At 44.6% G+C, this 27,519-nt stretch overlaps 1 long non-coding RNA gene across 2 annotated transcripts in view; it reads right to left on the reverse strand.

Annotated features, from left to right (window-relative positions):
- The window catches only part of LOC140187243 (uncharacterized), a 38,769-nt gene extending 31,212 nt beyond the window's left edge, over positions 1 to 7,557 (reverse strand). For both annotated transcript variants that reach the window (XR_011883038.1, XR_011883039.1), the window contains exon 1: positions 7,386 to 7,557. This is a non-coding gene — a long non-coding RNA (uncharacterized lncRNA). The remainder of the gene's footprint in view (positions 1 to 7,385) is intronic.
- Positions 7,558 to 27,519: the final 19,962 nt, after the last annotated feature.

Below are 27,519 nucleotides of genomic sequence, written 5' to 3' on the forward strand. Positions count from 1 at the left end.
TACTGAGGAAGCAGTCATTTCACTTATTTGCTTACATACTGCAAACCTATTCCCACTGACGTTTAAGTCTTGTACAAGTAGGATAGCTTACATTTAATATCAGTGAAACTGACAGGATGGATAAATAGGTATGTGTTGGAGGGAATGATGTAGATTAGGAACATCCCATAAAAATGTGACATTAAGTGGTTCAAATTAAATAACCTATCAGAGTGAAAGTTTGTTAATGCAGATATCGGTCAATCATATTTATTTCTTTATTTATTTTTACTTAGAGACACAACATGGAACAAGCTTCTTCGGCCCAGCAAGCCACACCTTCGAGCAACCCAATGACGTAACATTAAGCTAATCACAGAACTATTTACAATGACAAATTCACCTACTAAGCAGTACGTCTTTGCACTGTGGGATGAAGCTGGAGCATCCGGAGGAAACCCACGCAGTCACAGGGAGAAATGTACAAACTCTTCACAAGCAGTGCCAGGACTGAACTTCAAACTCCAGAACACCCTGAGCTGTAGCAGGGTCGTACTAACCGTTTTACTACCGTGGCATTTTATTGGTAGTTCTGACCCAAATCATTTTGAGTCAGAAGGTTTGTATGCTTAAACTTCATCTTACCAACTTATACTACACAATCTGACCAATAATTCAGTGCACTAGTAGCAGAGAACTACTCAATGCTGGAGTTCGCTTTTTTCAAATGAGATGGGAAGAACGTCATGACACAAGAGAAAGCTTATAGTGATTCATGAAGACATTGACATGATTGGAGAGGCTCAGTTACGAAGAAACGTTTGATATGCTGGGGTCGTTTCCCTTGGCTAAAGGAAGACTTAATTCAGCTACATAAAATTTTAAAGACGCCTAGATAGAGAGATTAAGGAAGAGCCATTTTCCCTACAAGGAGGAGCCGCATATTTATCATAAAAGTTAGAAAGGAGTAGGAGAAATTGTTGTTCATCCAAGAGTTGAGGGCCTGGAGAGTAATGGAAGCAAGAACACTCAAAGTGTATTAAGTATTTGGATGAGCTGCAATGTACATTGCTGCTAAGTGGGATTAATCACACCATTTTTTTGGCCTGGCATAGGCTCGATAATTCACTTGTCACGGTGAAAATCTTTATGATTTAAAAAAAATCTTATAGCCTGCTCACTGCCTTCTCAGGTGAAAATATAAATTACCTTGTCAAAGAAAATGAGTTACCCAGTGTCAACACCAAAAACTATCCCTCACACAACTTTAAAATGAATGATCTGTTTTATTTTAAATCAGAGTATAAATAAACCGCAGATGCTGGAAATCAGCAACAAAACCAGAAAGGGCTGGAAACACACAGAGAGTAGCAGTGAAAAGATAAAAGCTCTTCAATCTCAAAGGTTAGCTCCTGTTTCTCTTTCCGTCATTGCTCTCAGACCTTCTGAGCATCTCCTTCATGTTCTGATGAAGACTCTCGGCCTGAAACGTTGACTGCTTGCTCTTTTCCATAGATGCTGCCTGGCCTGCTGAGTTCCTGCAGCATTTTGTGTGTTGTTGCTTTGGAATTCCAGCATCTGCAGATTTTCTTGTGCCCTTTAATTCTCTGTTTTTATATTGTTTTCAGTACATTGATAAATGCAAATTAGCTTCTACATTTTATGTGTTAAAAGAAATTATGTTTCGAAATACTTAGCTCTGTCTTAAATGCGGTGGAACCTCAAACATTAGGAAAGCTGCTCTATAGATACAATCCATTTTTTTCTGCCTCGGTTACCTTACGGGGCTCTTAATTAATCTTTGTTTCCTGACATGGGTCCTGAACTTTCTTTAACTATACTTACATCATGTTGCCTCCTATTGTTTAGCTTGGAAAAGGTCCACCAGAATCCCTTTTCCATTCACAATCTTATAAACTTCTTTAACTTCTTTCAAAGCTGAAGACTCAGATTTCTTTTATCGTTATTTTCCTCCATAATTCAGTTCTCTGACGCCAGGGTCAGCCACCTGCGCTTCTTTGTACTTCATCCAGAATGCTGACATTCCCCTTGTGTTTTAGTTCCTGGAATGAATTCAGAACCCAGTGAGCTCTGTTCAATCTATTCTGCACCTTCACTAGTATAGCTCTGATACTCTGTTATTTTATTTAGAGATGCAGCTCGGTAACAGGCACTTCTGGCCCGACGAACCCACACCATCCGATTACACTCATGAGACTAACCCATACATCTTTGGGATGTGGGAGGAAGTCAGAGTACTCAAAGGACACAGGGAGAACATAAACTTCTTACAGACAGCAGTGGAACCGAACCCGGTTCGCTGGCACTGTAAATCGCCTCACGCGAACCACAATACTGCAATGCTGTCTACCTTCACAATGACTGAATCACTATCGATCTCACCTCTTCTGGCTGACCTGTCCTGTTTGTTTTAACGCTCCAGTCTATGAAACATTGTACATTTATGTTTTTCCTGTATTTATAATTACCATGTATACTGTTTACACGAGGAAATCTGCAGATGCTGGAATTTCAAGCAACACACATAAAAGTTGCTGCGTTCACCAGCAACTTTTATGTATACTGTTTACTTTGTCAGCTTCATGCCAGCAAGGAAGTTCATTGCATCTTGGTGTCAACGATAATAAAAAATCTAATCTCATCTCTTTTGCCAATTTGCCTTGAAAGTTTCCTTACGACCCTTCTACAGATCTCTATTTGTTTTGTCAGTTCTGACAGCCCTATCATCCCACACAAGTTTTGGTCACTCTAATGTACAGAATAATATTCCACTTATTATTGCTCTCCAAATAGCCATTAGCGCAGTAGCTTTATAGTACAGGGAACCTGGGTTCAATTCCCGCCACTGCCTGTAAGGAGTTTGTATGTTCTCCCCACAACCATGTGGGTTTCCTCCAGGTGCTCCAGTTTCCTCCCACAGTCCAAAGACCTACCAGCTGGTAGATTAATTTGGTCATTGTAAATTGTCCTGTGATTAGCCTAGGATTAAATCTGGGGATTGCTGGGCGGCGAGGCTTGAAGGGCCTATTCTGCATTGTGTCTCAATAAGTAAACAAATAATTTCTACGTATCCTTTTTAAATGTGTTTAAGTTTTTTTTAAGCTTTAATTGAATTGCCTTCCATCACCCTCTCAGGGAGTTTGGTGCATTCGATTGCATTCTCTCTGCCTTTCCAACTAAGTCTGGTTAGCCATGGATAAGACATAACCTAGGAAATCTGGGTACCCATGGAAACAATTGATCCAACCAGCAGAAATAATTCAGTAAGGAACTCAGTCGCATTTCGTTGTAGCTGTTACATAAACCCTCCAGGGCCATCAAACGTGCAAAAACCAAACTGGTGGAGGAGCCCAGTCAGTCCAAGGTGAAGGGACATGACCTGAAACATCGATTCCATTTCCCTCCTCAGACGTTGCCTGGCCCACTAGGTTTTGCCAGCTATTCTGGGTTTTGCTGTGGAGTCTCACGTCTGCAGTCACCTGTGTACATTCCTCATCTCCTCTGGATCTCTTCACACCCCATCCTCAACAGAGAGAGTTATTTTAAATCTGTGTCCTTTCGTTATCTGTCCTTGTATCAGTGGAATACAGAGAGAAGAATGTGTGCTAGAAACAAAGAGAACCTTATCTCTTGGATTAAACTCAAATTATTTGCCAATCACAACATCAGTTATTCATTCCTTACAACCAATTCCTTATCCACTTTTGAGTTTCTTGTACAGCATCATAAAGAAATACAAAGTTAATTTAATGGGGAATTAGTTGAGGTGAATAAGAAAAGGAGTCAAGCAAGGACGGGGAATTTGGTAAAGAGAAATTTTAGACTGTAGCAAATTCCGTTCACGCCTTTTATCTGTCAATGCCATATTTATTAAAGTGAAAAGATATCTGTGGCTTTCCAGTTCTACTGTCAATGCACACTATTCGGTCTGCTGCAGAAGCCTAGATAATTCACGGTCAAACACACACAAAGCACAATGCCGACTCCTCTTACTACCTTAGCAACCAGCCTGCCTGCATTTGCAATGCAAAGCGACCTGTCCAGGTTGGCAGTTCACGGCACTTTGGAACTCCCAGGAACCCTGAACATTCCGAAAACATGTGCAGTTAAGGCGAGCCCTAACATGCACGAAAGAGAGCATCTGACTCATATTGCAAAAGGAACACGTCGTGAGCTGCACAGGCAACTTATCTCAGGTAGACTGAAGAGCCAATCCGCGTCTAGAGCCATCCAGTTCTTCTCTCGTCACCTGCTCTCTTATGGGGTGTTGTACTTCAAATGATCTGCACACGAATAACAGTTTCCATGATCACGACAACAGAATGGCACGGCGTGTGGGTTAATTAGTCTTCCCAATTCTGGACAGACAAGGGGTGGGTTTATGTCGTGAGGCTGGGTCCTGCACCTGTCACAAAAGGTGTGAATTCTCCCATAGAATCATCGAGGATGCGGTAGGTTTGGACCCAAACCCAGGTCCAATTATACAATGGCAGTCCGCTCTGCCTCCCTGTTCCATGTCCGGCTCTCTGCAAACCCACTTCCCAGGGCCCGCCTCTTGGTCTCTCAGCACTCGTTTACCCGCCCCTTCACGCTGCACTCTGCTTCCTCCCTTCAAAGCACATTCATTTTTTCGGGAGGGCTTTCGGCCCACCCTTTTTCTTCTATCCCAGGTGCAACAACTCTGAAATAGTAAATACACCGTAGCTCGGGTGATAGCTGTGGAGAAGCCAATGACTTCTCGCCGGGGCAGTTCTTCTTCCAGCTTTGTAGCACAGCTCCGGGACTGGGCTGGAGTTGGTCGGCGCCACGACAATTCTCCGCGAGAGCCCCAGCTCTCTGCCACGCTTGCCTTCCGGTTTCTCCCTTCTTCCCCAGGGGATGCCAAGGGCTGTTATTTCCCATCAGCGATTTCACAGTCCGAAGCTGGCAATGATATCACACTTTTCACACAGTAAATGTCGGAGGAAGTAGGCTTCAGCAAAGGAACTGAAACAACGAACGCAGGCAATTCTTCCTGAACAGGAACGGCACGGCTACTGGAACTCTGCTACAGCTGCCGCTCCAGCCCAGTTCGGGACGGTGTAACAATCGCCCCTTTGAACTGCCTTCCATAACACCGTCCTGCACTCCAGTCGTTGAATGCACCCTGTGCCTTCGGAGGCCGGGTTTCCAACCCTTTTAATTCACTGCCGGGTTCTGATTCATTTTCATTTCGTCTATTTCGGCATATTAATCTCTGCCCCCAGCAACCCCAGCCGGGTTCCAATTTCCCAACCGAACGCCAATATTTCGCCGGCTGAAGCCTAACCGGAGAAGCGAGGCCGGGGAGTGCGTCTCCCTTGCCTTGTCACCTTTCTGATCTTTAGCAAGAACAGAACTTGTGACAGCGTCCGGATGCCTGACACGACAGAACCTCTCACCGCCCCCCTCCCGTCAGTTCCCGAGGCCGGAGGATTGAGGAACACGCCAGCCCTGGAGCTGAGTGTGCTGGTGCGAGGGCTCCAATTCCCCGCGGCCGCCGTGCACTTGTTGCTCGACAAGTAAACTCCGGCCGCCGGGGCTTGCACACGGTGCCCGCTGAGAGGCGGCGAGGGCGAGCAGCGGGGTACCGGGCCGCTGGAGGGATGGAAAGGACGAGGGTGGGGGAGGAGAATCGGTAAGTTCTAGAATGCACTTGAAAACAGAGGGAATTTCGAGATTGTTGTGTGTGGGTTGTGTAACTAGTGGGTAATGAGAGGGAGGAGGGCCCGAGGCATAGATTAGGTGTACAGTACAGGATATTCAAGGGAGAGAGGATAGAGAGTGTGATAGAAAAATAGGGAACAGGAGGGTATTTGGAGAGAGGGTAGAGCGAATGGGAGAGAACAGGGAGTATTCGGGTGAAAGTGAGTAGAGGGAATGGGATATGGAAGTAGGCGGTGTTAAAAACTAAAAGGGCAGATATTGTAGATCGGATTTAGTGACAGGGAAAAGCTAGAGGACAGAGTTGAGGTTAAGGGACATGAGAGTAAATGGGAGGGCAGGTGTGTGGGAAGAGGAGACGAGTAGGAGGGAACGCTTTGAAAGCGGTTAGACAGAAGGTAACGAGGATAAAGGGCAGGTATGTGGTTCAGCCTACAGTGGTGGGGTTTGCCGAACGAGATTTTTTTCACGCATCGTGACTCATCTCCAACCGCCCAATTCCTGGTCCAGGTTCGCTCGGTACCTTTGCTCTTCTCCGAGCTCCAAGCCCCTCTCACGCACACGTGTTATCTGGCAGACGCTCTCAGCTGTCTGGACTGCACTGGGAATAGCGACCGCTGATTGCAGCGTTAAAAACGATGCTGAAACCACTAATCTGAGTAGAACTACAGTAACACCCCCCCCAAAAAAAAAATTATAACCAAGGGCTTGGGGCTGGATTGACAGCTCTGACTTGTCTCCAACTCCCGGACACTTTATTGACCTGTCTACGAAGTTCATTACAGCACCCCTCTATCTCTGTGGTTACAACCTCCATCTCAGCTTGGCAAAGACTGTTTGAAATAGTCTCGACACACGTGAAAACAGATAATAAAATGAAACTGGACCCGACCGGTTGTACGAAAATATTTCGGCCGCAGGACAGATTTCCACTCCCACTCTGATGCCACTTCCAAAATATTATTTTGCTATTAACGCCCTTGAATATTTGGAACTTCCTATTTCGGCTGCCAATTATTGTGTGTGCGCGCGTCTGCAAACAGGACAGATGGTCCACGGCTTAGCCACGGCCCCTTTGCACATGCCCTCGGCTGACCAGCGAAGCGGCAGTGGGGGAGAAGCGACGCAAAACGTCCTTAAAAAGACAACACTCCCGATGAAGCGAAGAATGGAACGGGGCTCCAAGTAAAAATCAAGTAACCCCTCACAACTAACAAAATATGAACCGTGCGGCGTCTTTGAATTCCGTCCAGCAAAGCCGCAGGCTATTAAGTAACCATGTTCCGGCCACACTCAAGTTCTGACATTAACGCACCCCATAACTAAACCGGTAGTCGAAGTGTTTCGAACTGATGCAACAACGCAGTCGCTCGTCAGGGTGCTAGCTTCCACCCACCAAGCCCGCCCGCCCCCTCCCTCCCAAAACACACACACCAAATAAGGGTCCCTTTGATAGTTTACGCTTCTCCCCCCTTTCCCCGGCAGAAAAGTGAAATTCTTAACGCAGAGTACTATCTACCGCACCATCCACTCACTCCGCACGCTCGTTGCACGAATCCAAAACCTGCCTCACTTGAGTTACTTGGGCAAAAGATCGGATTTTTTTTTGTTCTCTCTGTTACGTGTCTTGGAGGCACCCGTACATTTAATCTCATTATCAGTGACTGATAGAAGTAAAAAAAAGTGATCTTAATCCTGGTTACCTGTTCAATGTCTGCAGCGAGTGTTTAGTTTGAGATCCAGCAGCAATACCTGTACTAGTTCGGAGTTAGCGGCAACTTTTTTTTGAGGAGCGCGCACACACATACACACTCATTGATACATGTAAAAACCCTGCTCCGGTGCTGTCTCTGTCTCATCGGATCTGGCACCACTCAGTTCTCCCACAAAGATATAAAGCGCGCCGGCTGGGACAGAAACTCCGCCCCTAACACACCTTCTCACCAATCGTCCGACGGCGGCGTAAACTGACAGTTGGATGCGCCAATCCCTGGCGAATATCTGTTAATTCCCCTCCTCGCCGCTCCACACGCGTCCATTTCAACTGTTGGAAATCGACAATTGCACTTGCCAGCAGAACTGGTTCTGAGACTCTGGTTGATAATGTGTATATAAAATATAACAGAGTCCATGTCGAGTAGTAACAATAAAACGTGAAATTATTCTGCTTCATTTAATTGGGCATTCGCAAGCCTGCGCCAAAAAGCACACGGTTTTAATATTTAATTGGAAAACTCAAACTTTCCTATGGAAAAAAAGAATTAACGTGACAATGCTTCTGTTGAGGACTCTATGCATTGGCTAATACCATTCCTCTCTGGATCAGAAGTTTTTTTTAAAGTAGTTTCTAAAAGAAAAACAAACTATTGCAGGGACTCTGCGTGTCAAGTATCGTCTGTGGAGGTAGTTTCGGATCGAGACCCCGCAGTCCTGCTTCAGGATGGTCCACAGCGTTGACCATCCCCTGCCTCCACTGATGCTGCCCGACCTGCTGAGTTCTTCCGGCAGGTTTTTTGTTGCCGCGGATTCCAACCTCCGGAGGCGTGTGAACCTCTCAGGAGCAGGTCTTGATGCACTTTTCCCGGGCAACGCCTGAAACGAGAATTTCCCGTATTTAGCGTAAAAGCCGCTCGTTATCTTCTAAGTGAATCAGCCTCCTCCACAGTGCCAGAACAATATATCTACCTATTAGGCGCAAGAGCTCCGCTTCGGAAGTGGAAACTTTCTTTATTTTATTGTTATTTATAAAAAATATGGATGCAAGGCACCGACGACTGAAAAATACCAATGATATTACAATATTTGGGGGCTGTGACAGCAGGTGATGATAGACTCGGCAAGAACCTGCTTTCACTGTTCGTTCAATCTCCCATACTAGATATTCCCAAGGTGATTTTGCCTTAAATTGAATGTTCTGCCTAGTTGAACATAGTTTAAGACGTCACATTTTAAAAGTTTTTTTAAGCAGTGATGTTGTTCAATGCAAAAACAAAACAAGGCATCACTGTCATTCACAATGTGATTATAAGCACAAGAGATTCTGCAGATGCTGGAAATCCAGAGTATCACACACAAAATGCCAGAGGAACGCAGCAGATCAGGCGGCATCTATGGAGAGGAATAAAGAGTTGACATTTCGGGCCGAGACCCTGCATCAAGACAGTGAATTGGAATTCCAGATGTTAAAAAATACGCGGGAGAACAATGAGATAATCGGCAAAGTGCTGAATTTCGGCCCTCAGTCTTAGCACAAGGTTCTTGCCAGTCCTTCCTGAAAATTTAACTGTTAAGGAGATACAGACCTGATGATAAATTAACAATCAGATATCTCTGGTATTTACACCTGGTGGTATCATACTTATGAAATTATCACTGAAGTTGACCATCAAGTGAGGGCAATCCCGCCCCACCCCCGTGTGGGCACAGTGGAGAAAGATGAGAGAAATTCCTTTACAAAGGTCCTCAATTCAATCTGAAAGTCATGTTACAATTCTATCCCAAATATCTGAAATATAACTGGTACCTGAATCGATTCACAGACGGGATTTACTGATTTCAAGCTATCGCCACGTTCAGAGAGGGAGAGAGAAAGAGAGAGAGGGAGAGAGAGAGGGGAGAGAGAGAAAGAAAGACAGAGAGACAGAGAGAGAGAGATAGGGAGAGAGAGGAAAAAGAAAGAAAGAGAGAGAGAGAGAGATTCCATTGTGATCTGCAGATCAGCCCCATGCTAATCAATATGTAATTTATTTGTGCTTAGTTAGGTTCTTCATGAAGATATAAAAAATGAACTGGGGAGAGGATGAGTCACTGAAGCAGTTTCCAGAAGAGAAGTGATGAAGAGGAAAAAGTGGTTGGGTTGAGTTGTTCTCCGATCTTGGCAATTTACTTGCAAACGTTTCGTTGCTATCCGAGAGGGCATAGCCAGTGCGCTGTTGATTGTGGAGGAAAACTGCGCACCGGATGATAGAATCCGGATTACAACAGACAAAATGCTGGAGGAACTCAGCAGGTCATACAGCATCAATAGAGAGAGATAAAGAGTTGACGTTTCAGGCCCAGACCTTTCATCGGGACTGCCTAAATAGGTTTAGGAAGTAGAATCAAATTGTAACTTATAAAATAAATTTGGTAGTGGCTTGAAAATGTATTAAGTGGTAAGATTCAGACAGAGCCCAAGGCTGAGTCCACCTGGAAGGTTCTAGCAAAGAGTTGACTGTAAGGAATAGGTCGGATGGCCTCCCTCCCTCCGCTGCTTGAATGTATGGTTCTGTAACCGGTTTGATAACACATGGGAAAACCAATCACCCGCAGCGTTGCCAGGGAACTGTGCTTAGTCACTGAACAGCGTTAAATGCCGGACAAAAATGACCGTGGTGTCGAGAGCAGGAACTTGCAATAGTTCCCTGCGCTACGGAGCGAGCAGGCAGCGCTGATTCCGCTAAGAATAACGTTAAAGTTACAAAATGGTTGTCTCCTGAGTCAGTGATGATGAAATAAGTGCAAAACTCTATTGCCATGTCGGGGGGTCTGAACTTTGAAATCTACTTTGTTTTGAAAGTAATACGTTTAATGTATTTACATTAATGAGTAACTGGTAATTATGCTTACCATCGTGAACATAATTAAGATGTTGTCCTGCAGAGTGGTTAGCACCTCAAGTATACAGAATAATCGCACAGAATACAAACCATGATAGAGGTAGACAAAATTATGAGTGGGATACAGTATGTAGGGTAAATGCAAGCGGGCTTTTTTTCCCCACTGAGGCTGGGTGAGACTCGAACTAGTGGAGCTCATGGGTTAAGAATGAAAGGTGAAATGTTTATGGGGGATGATATGGGGGGGGGGAACGTCTTCACTAAAGTGGGGACCGAGCTGCCAGCGGAAGGTGGTGGATGCGGGGTCGATTTCACCACCAAAGAAACATTTGGAGAGGTACATAAATGAGAGGGGTATGGACGGCTATGGTTCAGGTGCAGCTAGATGCGACTAGGCAAAATAATAGTTCGGCACGGGCTAGATGGGCCGAAACGCCTGTTCCTGAGCTGTAGTGTCCTAGGACTATGAATTGCGAACAATGCGGTGTTAGTAGTTATGTCATATCGGATACGATGTCCGACAGGACTGACTTATAAAATCTTTATATGTTAATTCCAACCTTATAATTTTGAACATGTCCATCATAATTATTTGCTCAGAAGTGAACAAATCAATTCTTCGACCTACATTCGTACAGACATTTCTGAAATATCTTTACAGCAGACATTGACTCTGCATCGATTAATCTTAATATTCATCCCCGCTGTTCATATCATTTCTGTCTTTATGACTAGACTACATCAGTTTATTTCCTTGATGAATTCAGGGCTCATGAAGCCTTGGTGCGTCGAAGATGTTCCCTGTAATCCTGATATTATGCCACAAGGTGGAGCAAGTGAGGAATCAGAACTCTGGTGTCTGGCAGTTTGATGATGGTTTTCCGCCTTTGCTGACCTCAGCATACGTCAAAACTTTATTTTAGGGATTTCTGGGTTTCCGGGGATTTAACTTGTTTAAAATATGATGTTTTCATGGGGGGGGGGATTTTATGGACAAATCAATATTGAATTCAAAAGATGCTTGTGTCTGTTTAGGTTCCACTTCTCAGGCGTGAGCACCAGGCTGTTGTACCAGAGCAACACGGAGGGAATACTGCTGTATCTAAAATGCTCTGTTTTGCATTTCCTGCTGTCGAGTATGTTCCTCTTAGATACAATGTCCGGGGGCGCACATCAATATACAGAATAGGGACAAGGCAGTTCTTCCCCGTAGCAGACAAAATGCTGGAGGAACTAAGTGAGACCGCATTTGCGGTGAGGAGTGCGCAGAAGACTTCAAAGGCACCTCGGCGTTGTGCTCGGCTGATAAGTGGTGTAGAAAAGCCACTTCTTCAGAAAGATCTTGATATTACTGATTTTTAAAGTGGTGTCACAGTTAAAGGAGATTTCCCTTGAGACAGTATCAAGCTAATCGTGGTAGCTTGCCCATTAATCCACTGGTGTCATTTACTGAGACCAGAGCTCCTGGTGCGGCCTCCTCTCTATCGGCGAAACACAACACAGACTGGGGGTTCACTTTATCAAGTACCCTTACTCTATCCACTGTAATAGCCAGGATCTCTTCCCCACACCCCACCCCCTCCAGTGGCCACCCATTCTATTTCCACTTCCCAATCCCACACAGAGATGTCCGTCCATGGCCTCCTCCGTCACCAAGCAGAGGCTTGGCTCACCTTTAATCTGAGGAACTCAGAGTCTGCTTTACTAGTCTACAACCTGACAGCATCAACATCAGTTTTTCCAAACACTCCCCTCTGTTTCACCCCTCTTTATTCTCCCTTTCTTCTTTAGCCCTTCCCTTTTCTCCTCCCCCCCCCCATGGCTTGACCATCACTAAAGTTATCTATGATGAGTGATGAGGTGATGCATTTTGGAGATTCTTATAAACTTTATTCATAATAGAAATTATCTACAAAAGTAAACCATTTGTGTACTGTTCTGTTACATTGGTTAAAATCAACTGATCTGTTGCCATTCTTGTGGCCCTCTTGCATGATACATTACTACAGTAATTGAGGAGCATCCTCACCCAGCCCGGCTCCTCACTGTCTAGTAGCAGAAGAAGCCTATATCATTGCCCTTCTGGTAGCTACGCTAAACTTCAGTGCGTCCCTCAGCACGTACTCCTGGAATGTGCCAGTCAGGAGAATTCCTCTACAGACAGCTGGATGTGCTGGCAAGCTTTGAGCTGACCAAAAGGGCGTCATTCACTGAGTTCATGATCTGCCAGCAGTACGTGATGCCCGAGTCTGTGTGCCTCCCTGGGAAAAGTCAGCAGATCAGATAAGGCGGGCAGTCAATTTGTGAAGATGGCGGCGCTTGCAGATGCAGCAGTGGCTCGGCTCACTGTCGGCCTTGTATTTCTCTTAGTTCTGCTAAGTACCCTAAGTACAGTAGCAACTCTCACCAGTTACGATCAATCCCAGCTACTGTTCACTACTGTGATATTCTGGTGCTACTGCAAATTATTTTCTGCTACTTATCTATTTAATATTGTTTTTCTATTACTGTCCTGTTTTTATCTACCACTTTAGTTAATTGCCTGAGAGGAAACCAAACAGAGTTTCATTGTACCTATGTATAATGACAATAAAGATCATTCAATTCAATTCAATTCAATTCATGGTCTTTTCCTCATGATCGGTGAGTCCAAAATGAGAAGGAACAGACCCAGGATAAGAGAGAGGGATTTAAAGGAGATCTGAGAGGTAACTTTTTTCATACAGAGGGTGAACTAAGCTAAACATTTTTTGAGGATGTGACTAAACACATTGATGAAGGTAGAGCCATAGATGTAGTGTATATGGATTTCAGCAAGACGTTTGATAAGGTACCCCATGCAAGGCTTATTGAGAAAGTAAGGAGGCATGGGATCCAAGGGGACATTGCTTTGTGGACCCAGAACTGGCTTGCCCACAGAAGGCAAAGAGTGGTTGTAGACGGGTCATATTCTGCATGGAGTTTGGTGACCAGTAGTGTGCCTCAGGGATCTGTTCTGGGAATCCTTCTCTTCATTATTTTACTAAATGACTTGGATGAGGAACTGGAGGAATGGGTTAGTAAATTTGCTGATGAGAGAAAGGTTGGGGATGTTGCAGATAGTGTGGAGGGCTGTCAGGGGTTACAGCGGGACATTGATAGGATGTAAAACTGGACTGAGGAGTGGCAGATGGAGTTCAACCCAGATAAGTGCGAGGTGGTTCATTTTGGTCGGTCAAATATGATGGCAGAATATAGTGTTAATGGTAAGACTCTTGGCAGTGCGGAGGATCAGAGGGATCTTGAGCTTCCTGTCCATAGGACACAAAGCTGCCACGTAGGTCGACTCTGTGGTAAGAAGGTAGATGGTGCATTGGCCTTCAACAACCATGGGATTGGGTCCAAGAGCCGAGAGGTAGTGTTATAGCTCTATAGGACCCTGGTCAGACCCCACTTTGAGTACTGTGCTCAGTTCTGGTCACCTCACTACAGGAAGGATGTGGAATCTATAGAAAGGGTGCAAAGGATCTTTACATGGATGTTGCCTGGATTGGGGAGCATGCCATCCGAGTTGAGTGAACTTGGAGTGACGGAGGTTGAGAGGTGACCTGATAGAGGTGTATAAGATGATGAGAGGCATTGATTGTGTGGATAGTCAGAGGCTTTTTTTCCCAGGGCTGAAATGGCTAACACAAGAGGGCACAGTTTTGAGGTGCTTGGAAGTAGGTACCGAGGGGATATCAGGGCTAAGTTTTTTATGCAGAAAGTGGTGCATGGAATGGGCTTCTGGCGACAGGGTGGAGGCCGATACAATAGGGTCTTTTAAGAGACTCTTGGTTAGGTACATGGAGCTTAGAAAAATAGAGGGCTATGGGTAAACCTAGGTAATTTCTAAAGTAAGTACATGTTCGACACAGCATTGTGGGCCGAAGGGCCTGTATCATGCTGTAGGTTTTCTATGTTTTTATGAACGAACTGAGTGCCTGGAACGAACTGCCAGAGCAAGTAGTTGAGGCGAGTACAATTGGAACAGTTGGGGAGGGGAGGGGCTTGGAGAGTCCCGGGCCGAAAGCTGGTCACAGGGACTAGCAGGAGGGATGCTGGGGTAGGCATGAACTAGCTGGGCTGAAGGGCCTGTTTCTGTCCTGTGTTACTCTCTGACTATGACCCGCATCTTCCTTCCTCTGATTCCTCCCCTCCTCCCCTTTTCCCCATGGGTCTATTGTCCTTTCCTATTAGACTCCATCTTCAGCCTCTTGCCACTTCCACACATCTCTTCCCAGTTTATCATTACCAGCCCCATACTCCCACACCTACCTACCTTTACCCTCTCACCTGAACTCACCTATCACCCACCAGCTCGTATTCCGCTTCCTCTCCCCACCCTTTTATTCTGAATTCAACCCATTTTCATTCCAGTCCTGATGAAGGGTCTCGGCCTAAAATGTCAACTGCTCATTTCCCTCCATAGATGCTGCCTGACCTCCTGAGTTCCTCTAGCACTTTGGGTGTTATTTTCCCGATTTCCAGCAGCCCAAAGTTTGCAAATCTCTGCGAGTCTTCTGGGGAAGTCGAAGTCAAAGGCCTAATTTAGTCTGCAAGTTCAAGTCCACCGAAGGCTGTAGTTCTGGGGTTGGAGGACCGTTTGTGGGTGGGTGGGAGGGAGGAATGGGGCTTGTTTTGTTGCTTGTTATGTTTTGTTTTGTTCTGCCGAGCATGTTGAGGAGACACTGCCGTGCTGGCCCCCAGCACACCCTCAAGTACATTGGTAGTTAAGGCAAACATCACATTTCACTGTATGTTTTGACGTAATCGTGATAAATATATCTGAATCTTGAATCTGCAGTCTCTCTTGTGGTGCCACAATAAGTTTCTAATGGTTGGAGTTAGTCTCCTTATTTTGACTGCCTGAATCTCAGGACCAGATTTTTACCCACCCAAACAGCCCTAAACTCACCAGCCCCTGCTACATGCCAACTGAAGAGTCACTCTTGTCAGATCTCAAGACCTCATTCCCACCCCATGGCCAGGCCTTTCTCAACCCACCCAAGGTGCCATCTCTCTTAAATCCCAGGACTCCATCTACGCCATCTGTAAGGAGTCTTTATATGTCTTCCCCGCGGAATGCGTGGATTTTCCCCGGGTGCTCCGGTTTCCTCCCACAGTCCAAAGATGTACCAGATCATTGTGAGTTGTCCCATGATGAGAATAGGGTTAATCGGGGTTGTGGGGTTGTTGGTTCCTTAAGGTTGTTATATTCAAGGGTGGTAATGGGGGCAAACTCCCACTACTTATTAAATGCTCCCAATGGCATGTGGCTCAAATAGCCTCTGACAGCCAAGTCCAGCTCCTGGCCTTCACGTGTATCTTAGTTACTAAGCCCTGCAAAACAGTTTCTACTGACAAGAAAATGGGCAAAGGTGGGTCACTAGTGCCTTAAACCATTCATATGGAGCTCATCAGTCATAATTGTTTCCCAGATGGTAGCAGCTGGAATAGATTGTGATTGGGGTGACTCAGGCCGCCAGTGATCCATTGGGCCCTTTTTAGGCATATGGGGCATATCAGCCATAATCGGCAGCTCATCTAGGAGAAGGAAAAGTCTGACCTCAATCCTCTGCTGCCTTGCGGCTGTACCCACTCATTGAGAAAGCTTCGGGAGTAAATCCCAGTGGAAAAACCTGGAGCTGGAATCCCTAGGTAGACTGGCAAATCCAGCGACGCTACTGGTGCCAAATGGTATCGGTCTCCGTTGTTCCTTTTGGTTCATCAGATGCATGGAGAGGGACAGGTTGCTCTCCCTATCGTAGTGCCCTGGCTTGCGTATCTAGACAGCTAAGACGTAACATCCATGATCAACCTTGACTGACAGAGGCCTCATCAATCGGGGTTGTGAGGTTGCTGGGGCAGTATGTCTCGAAGGGCCAGAAGGGTCTTCTCTGCGTTGAATCGCTAAATAAAATTAAAAAATGAATTATGTTATGAGGTGTGAATGCTCACAATTATTTGCACTTGTTACAGTCTATAACGATACAATGGAAATCTCACCTTTTCAGCTCAGCCGACATGAGAAGGAATTGAATTTTACCACATAATGAATAATAGGAACAAAGTATCAATTTTGCACGTCAGGGGAAGATAAAAGAGCACAAATAATTTTTCTTTCACACAAACTGATAATCCGAATGTTCTTACCTTGACATGTACAGAGCTGTTTGGAGATGCCCTCCCATTTTGAAAAGCTTCAAGATGTTATTCAAGAAGTTCCATTGTGCAAGAAGAAAGTCAAGGTAGCTCTGCAGTAAATATTGAAGCAAACATTTATTTGACGTACTGGGGGAGGAAGTCCTTTAACTATTGAATTATTGCAGTAGTAATCCATCCCAGAGGACCTCAAGTGTGGCAGCAGTGCTATAAATGCAATAGAACATTGACTATTGAAAGCATCAACTATGAATGTAAGGAATGAAAAAGAATGTTTTTTTTCTTGTAATTCTTTTTATTATAAAGTTAATTTTGTAGAAAATCCTTTGCTGTACCAAGAAATATTTTCCTTACTTTGTAAATAATATGACTATAACTTTGCTCCATGGCTTTGGGTTCCAGAAAAGTGAAGCCAGGCCTTGGCCTGCGCTATTCCAAGCACCCAGTACTCAAAAACCCTCAAGGGGGCTATTTCCCTGGTGCTTCAAAGTCAAAGTGAAATGTCTTATCAAAGAATGTACATGCTACTTTAAGATTCATTGTCTTGTAGGCGTTAACAGGAAAATAAAGAAATACAATGGAATTTATGAAAAAACTATAGCTTTGCTTGCTATATTCAACACTTTCTGTAGGTTTTTCTATTCCTGGGAATTGGTTTTTCCATCGCAGGTTGCAGACATCCCACGCTGCAAAAACTCATTTCAGGGAGGTAGCACCATCAATTTGATGGAGACTTCCGGGAGAGGTGGGATGTCTGCAATAGAGTACCTCCTTAGCAGCTAGCCAGCTAATTTAAATAACGTTAGCTATGCTAATGAACAAATGACACCTGTTAAACTCACCTCAATGTGTCTTTTACAGTCTTAACCCACCATGGGCAATAGAAAAGTCACTGTTGCAAACAGCGCAGCGAGCAACACTGACATTATTTTTGACCCCTATTAGGCAGGGGTACATTTTAGTGTAGGCTGGGGTGACGTACATTTTATATATTTTTTGGAACACTGCCACTCTAACTTTTTTTGGAACTCTCTTGCTCTTGCTCTTGCTCTCGCTCTCTCTCTATCGCGCACGCTCTCTCGCTCGTGGTCGCTCTCACTCGCGCTTGCTTTCTCGCTCCTGCCCTTGCTGCTCGCACTCTCTCTCTCATGCTTGCTTTCTCACTCTCTCTCACTCTCGTGGCTGCTCTCTCGCTCTAGCGCGCACGCTCTCTCGCTCTCTCTCTTGTGGTCGCTCTCACTCGCGCTCGCTCTCTCGCTCTCACTCTCTCTCGCACTTGCTTTCTCGTTCTCTCTGGCGCACGCGCTCTCTCTCTCTCGTGGTCGCTCTCTCACGCTTGCTTTCTCACTCTAGCGCGCGCGCTCTCTCGCTCTCTCTCTTGTGGTCGCTCTCTCGCTCTCACTCTCTCTCGCGCTTGCTTTCTCGTTCTCTCTCGCGCACGCACTCTCTCTCTCGTGGTCGCTCTCTCACACTTGCTTTCTTGCTCTTGCGCTCGCTCTCTCGCTCTCTCTCGCACGTTCTCTCACGCTCGCTCTCAAAAAAATCAATTTCTGGGACATTGTATATAATTTGCGGGCATCAGGGACCCACTATTAATTTGCGCGAGACTCCCGGAACTTCCGGGAGAGGTGGGATGTCTGAGGTTGTGATGCAACCAGTCAGGATACTCTCGACTGTGGATCTATAGAAGTTGGTCAAAGTTTTTGGTGACATGCCAAATTTGTGCAAGCTTCCCATGATTCAGGACATTCACAGACAGGTGTGTAAAAAGGGCCCGAAGGATCACTGGCGGCCTGAGCCACCCCAATCACAATCTATTCCAGCTGCTACCATCTGGGAAACGGTACCACAGCATAAAGGTCTGGACCAACAGCTGCCGGGACAGCTTCTTCCACCAGGCCATCAGACTGATTAACTCACGCTGATGTGAGTGTATTTCTATGTTACATTGACTGTTGTATTTATTATTAATTACTATGATTGCACATTCCACATTTAGACAGAGATGCAACATAAAGATTTTTACTCTTCATGTTTGTGAAGGATGTAAGAAATAAAGTCAATTCAATTCAATTCAATAAACAATGACTCACAAACAGCCAATGTACAAAAGCAGACATATTGAGCAAGTAAAAAAAAACTGAGAACATGAGTGCTTAGCAGTGAGCTTGTAGGTTGTAGGGTCAGTTCAGTGTTGATGTGACTGAAGTTCTTTGTGCCGGTTCAGAACCTGAAGGTTGTAGGTTAAAACTGTTCCAAAACCTAGTGGTGTGAGACCTAAGGCTCCTGTACCTCCTGCCTAATGGAAGTAGCGAGAAGACAATGGGGTCTGAATGGCAGGGGTCATTGACAATGGATGCTGCTTTCTTGTGGCAGTGCTCCATGTAAATGTACTGTACACTGCAGAGAGCTTTACTTGTTGTATCCATCACTTTCTGTAGGTTTTTCTATTCCTGGCCACTGGTGCTTCCATAGCAGGTTGTGATGCAACCAGTTAGGACGCTGTCTATTGTGGATCTATAGAAGCTGGTCAGAGTTTTCAGGGACATGCCAAATTTGTGCAAGCTCCTTAGAAAGCCAGGGCACTGTCATGCCTTCACTTAGTGACACATGCCATCGTCAAGGAGGTGTTGAAGGAATTTTTGCCTTAGCTTTTGGAACTGGCAGATTTTGCCCATGCGGAGAGTGGTGCAGTATATCTGCCATTCGCACTGACAGTCAGAATATCCCAAATGCAATAGGGTGGTTGATGACTGCCACTGCCACCACTGTCAATTCATAGATTTGAAGGATTAATGAGGAAATCAATGACTACCTAATGGGAAAGAGCAAGGGAATGAGATTCCAGTATCTCTGGTTTCTTCTGTATCAAAGGAATGAAACTAATTGGCTCATTCTCCATTTGACTGACCCTTGTTATATTGATTCTGTGATGAAAGGCAGTGCTTAATCTGACCACTGGTTTTGCTTATGTTGTAATTTATCTATCACATTGAACAGTCGTTATTGGTATTGGCAAAGTGATATATATCAGATTCCTGGACACAGCACGTAGCTCAATAATGAAGAAGGTATTGCCAGCACCTCTACTTTCTTGGAAGCGTAAGGAGATTTAGCACTTTTCTCTCACAAACTTTTACAGATGCTCCCTTGAAAACATTCTTACTGGTTACATCATGGCCTGGTATAGAAATTCCAATGCATGGAAATGCAAGAATCAGCAGAGGAAAGTGGAGACAGTCTAGTGCATCGTGGCCATAGTCCTCCCCACCACTGGCAGCACCTATGTCAGGCAGGAGGTGCAGGAGCTATAAGTCCCGGCTGACTGAGGAACAACTACTTTCCTACAATCATCATGTTCTTGTGCTAACCTGCAATGCCCTCATAGTACCTCAGCAATGGAACGCCACGAACTACATCTAGCGCTACCAGGGACTTGTTCCATAGTGCCTTGTTTTGAAGTCTTTTTCTTCAGTCTTGTATAATTTATACTGTGTGCTGTCTGACTCGACGTGATGTTGCTAAAAGCAAGACTTTCAGTGCACCTGTAGCTTGCTACGCTTGTGCATATGACAGAAAACTCAGCCTGAATGGTTGGCACTGAATGAATGTCCACCACATTGAGGCAAATGCTCAATAAATTAAAATGCTTAAATTAACATTAAATTTAAAATTAAAAGTAATTAACATGTTTAATAAAATCTATTATCCATGTGCTCTATTTTTGGCAAGAATTGAAAGTCACTGCTGGTTCCATTGAGAGTATGAGGGGGAATTTCTTTACTCAGAGAGTGGTAGCAGTGTGGATGAAGCTTCCAGTAGAAGTGGTTGAGGCAGGTTCGATATTGTCATTTAAAGTTAAATTGGATAGCTATATGGAGAGGAAAGGAATGGAGGGTTATAGGCTGAGTGCAGGTTGGTGGGACTAGGTGAGAGTAAGCATTCGGCACGGACTAGAAGGGCCAAGATGGCCTGTTTCTGTGCTGTAATAGTAGGATTGTTTTTTATGCACTCATTGGCTACTTTATTATGTTCCTCCCATACCTCATAAATTGGCCTCTGAATGAATGTAGCCCATCTGCTTCAAGGATCGACATGTTGTGCATCAGAGTTGCTCTTCTGCACACTACCGCTGTAACACGCGGTTATTTGAGTTACTGTTGCCCTCCTGAGTTCACAGAAAAGGCGCTCACTGTATACGTTTTATGTTTTTTTCACCATTCTCTGTAAACTCTAGAGACTGTCCTGTGTGAAAATCCCAGGAGATTAGCAGTTTTTGAGATATTCAAACCACCCTGTCTGGCACCAACAATGATTCCGTGGTCAAAGTCACCTAGATTCCCTTCCTCCCCCGTTCTAATGTTTGGTTTGAACAACAACTGAGCCTCTTGATCATGCCTGTATGCTTCCATGCCTTGAGTTGCTGCTGTATGATTGGCTGATTAGATATTTTTATTGACAAGCAGGTGTACAGAAGTACCTAACGCAGTGGCCTCTGAGTGTACATAGAAGAAAATTTGCCTCAGATAATGATAGAGTCTTTGAGAACTTTACAGGAACTGACAGAACAGGTAGATGACACACCTTTTTGACAATAGAAGACACCTGGACAGGGGTTGTTAGTGCGGACTATAGTGGATGGAGCATGTTGTGTTCTTTTAACTCAGTTCAGTAGCTAAGAGAAATTTAGGTAGATGAATAGATTGGAAAAGCATGAGGGCTATGGTCCAGTTGTGGGTTTATGGGATGAGGCAAAATAACAGTTCCGCCTGGACTAGATGGGCCAAGGGGCCTGTTTCTGTGCTATAGTGCTCTTCGATTCTGTGACTCGAGCAGTACAACCGGAGCTTTTCATTTATTTACATTTCCACTGTTCGATGGCCCGAAACAGTGGCTGGTCCTTTTCCCCCATAGGTGCTGCCTGACCGGCTGAGTTCCTCCAAGGCTTTGTCTGAGTTGCTCTGGATTCTCAGTGTCTGCAGAATCTCTCATGTTTACAATCCCACTACAGTCAAGACTTAAAGAAATGTATGGTGGTTCATTCAACCATTATTTCATTATATTTGGACAATGACAATTAATAAGTAAAGTAAATACCGTTGGATCCAACTGGAATATCCTCCAAACTGCCCTCTTGAGTGAGCTTTTGTGGAATATCCATCTATTACTTCCTCTAATGTGTTTAATGAACTTACTTTTAAATGCATCGGCCAATCTGCTCAATCATTAGTGAGTGCCCTATTTTAACTGCCTGCCAGGTAATCCATGAGATGCATTTCCACTATAATAACAGGGTAAGTTATCCCCCATCCGTGTGTAAGGAGTGCCACAAAGTAGAATCAAATTGTTCTCAGAGTTTATTTTAATAGGAAGGACAGAAATATTGTTGTGGTCTTGTTTTAAAGGTCAGATATTTTTCAGAGGCTGTCCACGAATCTCCAAGGTTATGTAGTTTCTTGGTACAGAAAGTGCTAAACAACAGCATTGTACTCCCGCCTACATGTTTTTGTTTTGTCAGGGGCTTTTTATCACAATGGTGTCTTGGCTGTACAATCTCATGTGCACAATTATAATTCCAGTAAAGCATTACTCAGTGAAACAGATGTCATTGCAAGACAAGGTTTCAATTTATCGTTCAATGTCATTAGCATCACAACAGAGCAGAGATTTCCTCTAATCACAATAAGTGCAAGTCAATTTAATATGCATCACAACTTGATAGTAATGCTCTCAAGGTATACAGATTCCTCTTCATAGATGCTGCCTGACCCCCTGAGTTCCTCCAGCATTTTGTGTGTGTTGCTCCAGATTTCCAGCATCTGCAGAATCTCCTCTTCAAAGTACATTTATTATCAAAGAATGTATAAATTATACAACCTTGAGATTTGTTTGCTTACAGGTAGTCACAACCCAATTAATGAATTTTTTTTTTGAAAAGACCAACACCCGATGCGCAAGAGAAAGAAAAAAGAATCATGGAAACAATTGAAGCAAAAAACATTCGGAACCAAATTGAGTCCGCAGATCTGAACCCCAGAGCAGCCCAAAGCCTCGCTTACCAGTTCGTCATATCAGTGGGCATGTAGCATTCTTACTGTATATTAGTCAGACAGAAATAGGTGTCAAAGTAAAGGAGAAAATGCTTGGAAAAGTGGATTTTAAACAGAGGGATGTGGAGGGATCAAGGGAATGAAGTTCTTGGACTCAGACCATAACACTGACACAACATGAGGAAAGAGGTGCTAGAAGCTGCAGAAGTTATGGTCTGGGATGGATTTAACTCGTGAGCCAAATTTAAATTAGACTGGAAAACAGTTTAATAAGGGCTAGGTGGCTATATGGAAATTGAGGCTGGACAAGAAAGGGGAAGCAAGCTCAGATGAGGAGCTAAAGGGTGGCACGGGAGTACATTCAGCCAGAGACTCATTCCACCGAGATGCAACACAGAGCGTCATAGGAAGTCATTCCTGCCTGTGGCCATCAAACTTTACAACTTCTCCCTTGGAGGGTCAGACACCCTGAGCCAATAGGCTGGTCCTGGACTTATTTCATAATTTACTGGCATAATTTACATATTACCATTTAACTATTTATGGTTCTATTACTATTTATTATTTATGGTGCCACTGTAACGAAAACCAATTTCCCCCGGGATCAATAAAGTATGACTATGACTATGACTATGATTATGACTATGACTAAAGTTTCCAGACTTTGATATTTGGACAATAGAGAATCAACAGAAATGACGGTGAAGCAGGGCTGGATATTATCAATGTAAAGTGATGCCATGTTTCTGCTAGTTAAATTTGGGGAAACATTTGATGAGGGCAAGGAGGGAGCCAAGAATGGCTTCTGGTGGGGGGAAAGGACATAACTACTGGAAATATTATAAATACAATTTAATAGTGGACCCATATGGGGCAGTCCTCAGGATTGAACAGGGCAGCTAAAGCATTGAAGTAGGATATGGCAGCAGAGTGATGCATCCATCTTACAGCTTGCAGGACTCAAGGTCAAAGTCAAAATTGTTGTCAAACTATGTATATACTTTGACATATTCCACCGAGATGCAACACTGAGTGTCATGGGAGGTTGCTCCTGCCTGTAGCCATCGAACTTTGCAGCTCCTCCTGTGAAGGGTCAGACACCCTGAGCCAATAGGCTGGTCCTGGACTTATTTCCATCTGGCATAGTTTGCATATTGTTGTTTGATTGTTTGTGGTTTTTGTACTGCATATTTATGCTCTATTCTTGGTTGCTGCAGCTGTAATGAAACTCAATTTCCCTTGGGATCAATAAAGTATGACTATGTCTATGTCTATATGTTACCATATATTACTTCTCGATTCCTTTTCTTATGGGCATTTATAGGAAAATAAAGAAATACAATAGAATTTATGGAAACTATACATAAACAATGATTGACGAACAACCAATGTGGAAAGAAGACAAATTGTGTAAATACAAAAGTAAAGAAATATACACAAAATGCTGGAGGAACTTAGCAGAGCAGGCAACATCTATGGAATTGAACAAATAGTCAACGTTTCAGGCCGAAACCCTTCTTCAGAAGGATCTCAGCCTGAAACGCTGACTGTTCACTCATTTCCATAAATGCTACCTGACCTGCTGAGTTCCTCCGGCATGTTGTGTGCGTTCCTTTGGATTTCCAGCATCTGCAGAATTTCTCCTGTTTGAAAAAGTAATACTGTAATACTGAGCTCATGAGTTGTTAAAAAGTCCTTGAAAGTTGTAGATCAGTTTAGAGGTAGGATGAGTGATGTTATCCACACCAGTACAGGGGCCTCATGATTGAAGGGTAACAACTGTTCCTGAACCTGGTGAAGCGGGATCTAGAGTTTCTGTACCTCCTGTCCAATGGTAGTAGTGAGAGGAGGGCATGGCCTGGGTGATGAGGGGGTCTTTGGTGATGGATGCTGCTTTCTTCTGGCAGTTCTTCATCTAACTGTGCTCAGTAGTGGAGAGGACATTGCCTGTGACGGACTGGGCTGTTTCCACCAATTTCTGTGGATATTTCTGTCCCTGTGCATTGGTGCTTCCATGATAGGCCATGCTCCTAAATACAAGAAATTCTGCAAATGCTGGAAATCCAGAGTAACGCACACAAAATGCAGGAGGAACTCCGCAGGTCACACAGCATCAACGGAAAGGAATAATCAGTCGATGTTTCAGGCTGAGACCCTTCCTCAAGACTGTGATTCAACCAGTTAGGATCATCTCCGCTAAGAGGCATTCCTCACTTCTGAGTAGAGTTTGCACATGCACACTGTGACTACTTGGGGTTTCTTCTGGGTGCACGAAGGCATGGGGACTGGTAGGTTCAGTGGCTACTGTAAATTGCCTGTTTTGTGTAGCTATGGCAAAATCTCAGGGGAGTTAATGGAAATGTGAGGAGAATAAAGTAGGATTAATGTTAGATTGGTATAATTGGCACTGGACAATCATCATGAGAGGCTGTTTGGTGGTGACAGTGTTGGGCGGCAGTGTTAGCTGTGAGGAGGATGCTAAGAGGATGCAGGGTGACTTGGATAGGTTAGGTGAGTGGGCAAATTCATGGCAGATGCAATTTAATGTGGATAAATGTGAAGTTATCCACTTTGGTGGCAAAAACAGGAAAACGGATTATTATCTGAATGGTGGCTGATTAGGAAAAGGGGAGGTGCAACAAGACCTGGGTGTCATTATACACCAGTCATTGAAAGTGGGCATGCAGGTACAGCAGGCGGTGAAAAAGGCGAATGGTATGCTGGCATTCATAGCAAGAGGATTCGAGTACAGGAGCAGGGAGGTACTACTGCAGTTGTACAAGGCCTTGGTGAGACCACACCTGGAGAATTGTGTGCAGTTCTGGTCCCATAATCTGAGGAAAGACCTTCTTGCTATAGAGGGAGTATAAAGAAGGTTCACCAGATTGATTCCTGGGATGGCAGGACTTTCATATGAAGAAAGACTGGATGAACTGGGCTTGTACTCGTTGGAATTTAGAAGATTGAGGGGAGATCTGATTGAAATGTATAAAATCCTAAAGGGATTGGACAGGCTAGATGCAGGAAGATTGTTCCCAATGTTGGGGAAGTCCAGAACGAGGGGTCACAGTTTGAGAATAAAAGGGAAGCCTTTTAGGACCGAGATTAGGAAAAACTTCTTCACACAGAGAGTGGTGAATCTGTGAAATTCTCTGCCACCGGAAACAGTTGAGGCCAGTTCATTGGCTATACTTAAGAGGGAGTTACATATGGCCCTTGTGGCTAAAGGGATCAGGGGGTATGGAGAGAAGGCTGGTACAGGGTTCTGAGCTGGATGATCAGCCATGAGCATACTGAATGGCGGTGCAGGCTTGAAGGGCCGAATGGCCTACTCCCGCATCTATTTTCTATGTTTCTATGTTTCTATGACACAGTGCAAGGCTTAAAAAGAGCTCAGTGCTTTCGAGACTTTTCAACAGGCTGCAGAGATTGTATGTCAGTGAGGTATCATGAGGTGTAACAAAAACTTGGGGCAGTCATAACAACCTAATAGGCACTTGGCAGGAGCCAATAAAAAGAAGCAAGGTGTAAGCGGAGTAGCCATTGTGCGAGTGGACAATGTTAGAAGAGTGCTCAGGCTTTGGCTCAGCAAGCCTGGTCATTGACTGGTGGTGATTCTAAGTAAGGTGCTTTTTCTGTTAGTACTTAGCTAGTGCACTGAGAATGAGTGCAGAGTTAGTGGTATGTTCCTCTTGTGAGATGTGGGAATGCTGGGAGACCTCCCATCTCCCTGATAACCACATCTGCATGAAGTGCACCAAGCCGTAGCTCCTTAGAGTCCGCGTTAAGGAACTAGAGCTGCTGCTCGATGACCTTCAGCTCAAATGAGACAAAGCGTAGGTGATAGATATGAGCTACAGTGAGGTAGTCAGCCCTAAGTTGCAGGAGGCAGAAAGCTGGGTGACTATTAAGAGAGGGAAAGGGAATAGGCAGCCAGTGCAGAGTACCCCTGTGGCCATTCCCCTTGATAATAAGTATACCGCTTTGGATACTGTTCAGGGGGATGACCGACCAGGAGGAAACTGCAGAGACCTTACCTCTGGCACTGAGTCTGACTCTGTGGCTCAGAAGTGGAGAGGAGAGGAGGGGAGAGCAGTAGGGACAGGAAATTCCATAATTAGAGGAACAGACAGCAGATTCTACGGCTGTGAAAGAGACGCCTGGATGGTATTTTGCCTCCCAGGTGCCAGGGTCAGGGATGTCTCAGATCAGGTCCACAGCATTCTAAAGGGGGAGGGAATGGTGGTGCATATTGGTACCAATGACATAGGTAGGAAAATGGAGAAGCTCCTGAAGAGAGATTATAGGGAGTTAGGTAGAAAACTGAAAAGCAGGACCTCCAGAGTAGTACCCCCTGGATTGCTGCTTGCGCCGTGTGCCAGTGAGGGTGAGAATAGGATGATCTGGCAAGTTTGCTTGAGCTGTTGGGGTGGATTTAAACTAATTTTGCAGGGCTAAGGGGACCAGAATGATAGAGCTGAGTTTGATGCATTGTGTAGTGAGATTGTGAGGAAGGACAGACAGATGATAGGGCAAAATTGCAGTCAGTGGGATGAGATAAAATGTAACAGGGGACCAAAATCAAAAAAGGTGATGAATACAGGACTGAAGGTGTTACATTTAAATGCACTCAGTATATGGAGTAAGATAGATGATATTATAGTGCGGTTAGAGATTGGCAGGTATGATGTTATGGGCATCACTGAGATGTGGCTAAAAGAAGATCATAGTTAAGTTGATGAGGGTAAAGCGGAGGATGTTGTCTATACGGACTTCAGTAAGGCCTTTGACAAGGTTCCACACAGAAGGTTAGTTAGGAAGGTTCAATCGTTAGGTATTAACATTGAGGTAGTAAAATTGATTCAGCAGTGGCTGGATGGGAGACGCCAGAGAGTGGTGGAGGATAACTGTTTGTCAGATTGGAGGCCGGTGACTAGTGGTGTGCCTCAGGAATCTGTACTGGGTCCAATGTTGTTTGTCATATACATTAATGATCTGGATGATGG

Source organism: Mobula birostris, chromosome 24 (assembly GCF_030028105.1).
Source record: "Mobula birostris isolate sMobBir1 chromosome 24, sMobBir1.hap1, whole genome shotgun sequence".
Lineage (NCBI taxonomy): Eukaryota > Metazoa > Chordata > Chondrichthyes > Myliobatiformes > Myliobatidae > Mobula > Mobula birostris.